The 3309-nt window shown below is 48.2% G+C and overlaps 1 long non-coding RNA gene across 1 annotated transcript in view; it reads right to left on the bottom strand.

Annotated features, from left to right (window-relative positions):
• Positions 1-232: 232 nt before the first annotated feature.
• The window catches only part of LOC125945181 (uncharacterized), an 11662-nt gene continuing 8585 nt past the window's right edge, over positions 233-3309 (bottom strand). The window contains exons 2-3 of the long non-coding RNA XR_007466678.1: positions 2054-2251; positions 233-316 (exon numbers count right to left, since the gene is read on the bottom strand). This is a non-coding gene — a long non-coding RNA (uncharacterized LOC125945181). The remainder of the gene's footprint in view (positions 317-2053; positions 2252-3309) is intronic.

Here is a 3309-nt window from a genome sequence, read left to right as displayed (position 1 = left end):
CTTGCTAAGGATTGCGAGTCACTCATGAACTTCTCAGTGAAGAGAGCATCCAAACAAAGCCACGTATGTTGAGGCTTTAACCCCGAGCAAACAAACCTCTTCTCCCGTTCAAATAAGCCCATTCGAAGCTAATAAGAAGGGAAATCGCCAATCTTTGCCTCAGGAATGGCCTGGAAAAATCTTGCCCGTAGTTTCTTCACTTCAGCGAACTCCACGTCATTGAGAAGCAGGTTACCTGAGGCACCTGGTAGTGTCCGTAGCGCAGAAGCTCCTTAGGAATATCAGGGCATCCGGCTCCCCCGTGCGTCCCACCTCCCTAGAGATGGAGAAAGAGAAAACGAAAATTCACTGTTTCCCGTACATGCATAAACTGTCGCACAACATGAAGAAGATAGCCCAAAGAGCTGATGTTAGGGCGGTGTTTTCCGCACCGAATAAACTTGCTATACAGCATGCAAAATGACTAACCTAAACGGAAAAGAAAAGAAAACATGTATCAAGAAACACCAAAACAATATTGTGAAATGTAATGAAGGCTTAGTTTATCAAATACCTCTAACATATGACCGTTTTTATTTCGGACAAACAGGTAGTTGCATCAACGACCGGCTTCGCGAGCAAGCTAACAACGTTAATAATAAGACGCGAGGATGGCTGGCACTTCATTGTGATGATTGCAGTTGCAGACCAAAGGTTGAGAATTGCACGGTCATTGCAAAATACAATAATGAAATAGCGTATCTGAAAGGCACTTGAGTGTTTACGTTCTTTTTTTTTTTTTTGTAGTCCTGCCCTTGCTGTCATGCGCAATGTTGCTTACGTAAAGGTACAAATTAGGTCATGTTATTCTCGGCAATAAAATTTTGATAGTTTCCGTTCCCTGTGTCCAACCATGTTGCTTCTTTTGTCTGTGTATTTACACGCATTGCTACACGTTCATAATGAAAAACCAACAAGCCCAAGTGGAAACTGTATTGACAATGTATCGCCAGCTTTCTTTAGCGCTCTGTTCACCATATCTGCGTAGACTCCACAGTGACATTTCCGAAGGCAAACGCACTACCACACCCAGGCAGGGTCAAAACAAAAGCCGCGGATCTCGCAGCGTCTATTCAGAATATTATTGTTGCGCACTAAACCCGCTACGCCTGTAGTAGCACCAGGTACATCGAGAGTGGCGGCTGCGGTCATTTGATGGACGTAGAACTCATTATGCTAGGTTACTCATAGCTGACGGTGATATGCGTTCGATATCTATCCAGTGAAGCCGACACGCTAAGGTCAGCAGTTTCCTAAGTAGCTGGGTACTATACAGAGGACGTAAATTGCAGTTGTGTCATTGCTGAACGCTCGCAAAGGCAAACGTGTCTTTTATGGCAATCCTTTATGACACTGTAGGTGATGTAAATGCTTGTGCAGGGCTATGTAACCTTGCCTAGGACGTCCCACGGACGTTGTCCACTCAAGATCAACGCGGGTGGACATGACTTTTTACGTATACGCAGCACAACCAATCAATGCGGCGTAAGACATATGTTGTCCTTGGTTGGTGGCGTGGGCAGAGCAAAGTCATCGCCCCGTTCTCATACGAGGTCAGACGAAGCTGTATGCATTATTAATTCTGCACGAGTGATTACGACATCGGCTTTATTCGACTGTCCTTATCCCGGAATCAAAAGTACCTGCAGTTGGAAGCGTTGCTGTGATAAGTTTTGGGGATAATTCACTCAAGAAACGTTGGGTGGAGAGATGTGCATTTTCGGGGAGCCAGCAAATAGCGGGGTAAGCCTAAATTGTGTCATGTCATACAATACCGAACGCCGCTACAAAAACATTATTAATACAAGTGCAATCCAGTTATAGAAAAACGTTCAAAACAGGCAAGAAGTGGGGCATCTATTTTTATACGTTTTTTTTTTTCCTTTTATCTACAGCAGTGCAGTTACGAACCCGCTTCAGTATAACCTTTTTCCTACACCCAGAGGTTTAGTACGACGACTTCGAAAGAAGGAAATGCTCATTCGCGCAACTGGCGACGTAACGGGAGTCACACCTCGTTATAGGCAGCAGCCTTGCCCTCCATACGAACAACGTCTTTGTCCTCAGATTCTCATTCTGCTCTCGTTCCGCGTCCTTCCGTCACCGTGACCGTCGACGCTTTCAGACTGTTCTCTTCTTTTCTTTTGTCCAGCTGTCTCCCGAAACGTCTCAGTTACTACAGCAGACACGTGGACGATCTTCAAGAGCGGCTCTGAAAAAAAAAAAAAATAACACTAAAAGTTTCGGCCGCTTTTTGTACAAGTCCTGCGTAAGCGTCCCACAGCGGCCAGTCTTTCAGTTGCCCGACTCGAATGGCGGGCTGGGCGGCCGCCTCACTTTTTACGCACTCGTTCGGGCCGACCTTGTTGGACGCGATTTCCACCCAAGGCGGCAGCAGTCCACGAAACAAAAAAGAAAAGAAAAGAAAACGCAGAGAAAGGAAAGAAAGGAGCGCGCAGTAAGAAAGCGAAGCAGCAACCGTGCAAGCCCGGCCAGGACAGGGCCCGCCACCGTGTCCTTGTGGCTTCGCACTCCGCCCTGCGCGGAACGCACCGCGGGCGCTGTTCGCAGCTGTTTCCGTCGGCCGCACGCATTCTATTGCGCGCGTGCGACGAGCAGAATTTCGTTCCCAGGCGAAGAAAAAAAGCGCGGCGCGGTTGGCTGCGCCGACGACGGCTTTTAGCGGGCCGCCTCATATATGGGTAATGCAGATATCTCCATAAGGGCTCCGTACTTGCGTTGCCGATGAAAGAACGCTGCCCTTCTCGTTACAAAAGGGGTCTGCTCGTAAAGAGGCAACAAAAGCGGAGTACGAAACGTGATCGCGAGGTCACGTGCGTCTCGTTAACATTTTAATTAGTGATTGTGATTGTTGGCATGAAGGTGCGCGCGCTACACACGCTGGATGTCGAGCAGCAGTGGCGTGCGGCCTTGGTACTAATAACGTAACGGTGTTTCCCGCTTTGGAGACGACGCCCCGCACTCGCCTCGAAGCTCGCGCAGACTTGCTCACGCTTGACCATGTCCATCCGCCGCTGCTTTTGTGGCACATGGCTATGCTTCATCTTTTATTCACTGCTAGCGTATAGACAAGCTACGAGTGCGTGGAAAGGCAGTTCCTGCTGTACACTGTAAACGAAAATACCCCCACATCGGAATTATAGCAAGGTGATGTGCCCTATATACTCCCATCCTTGAATATTCACTCCGACGTATGGGAGGAATAGAACGGCATTCCCTCGTTTCACTCCGCTCACTACCTGTGGGAGG

Source organism: Dermacentor silvarum, chromosome 4 (genome assembly GCF_013339745.2).
Source record: "Dermacentor silvarum isolate Dsil-2018 chromosome 4, BIME_Dsil_1.4, whole genome shotgun sequence".
Classification (NCBI taxonomy): Eukaryota; Metazoa; Arthropoda; class Arachnida; order Ixodida; family Ixodidae; genus Dermacentor; species Dermacentor silvarum.
Note: the sequence above shows the minus strand (reverse complement) of the source record. Positions and strands in the feature narration are given on the sequence as shown.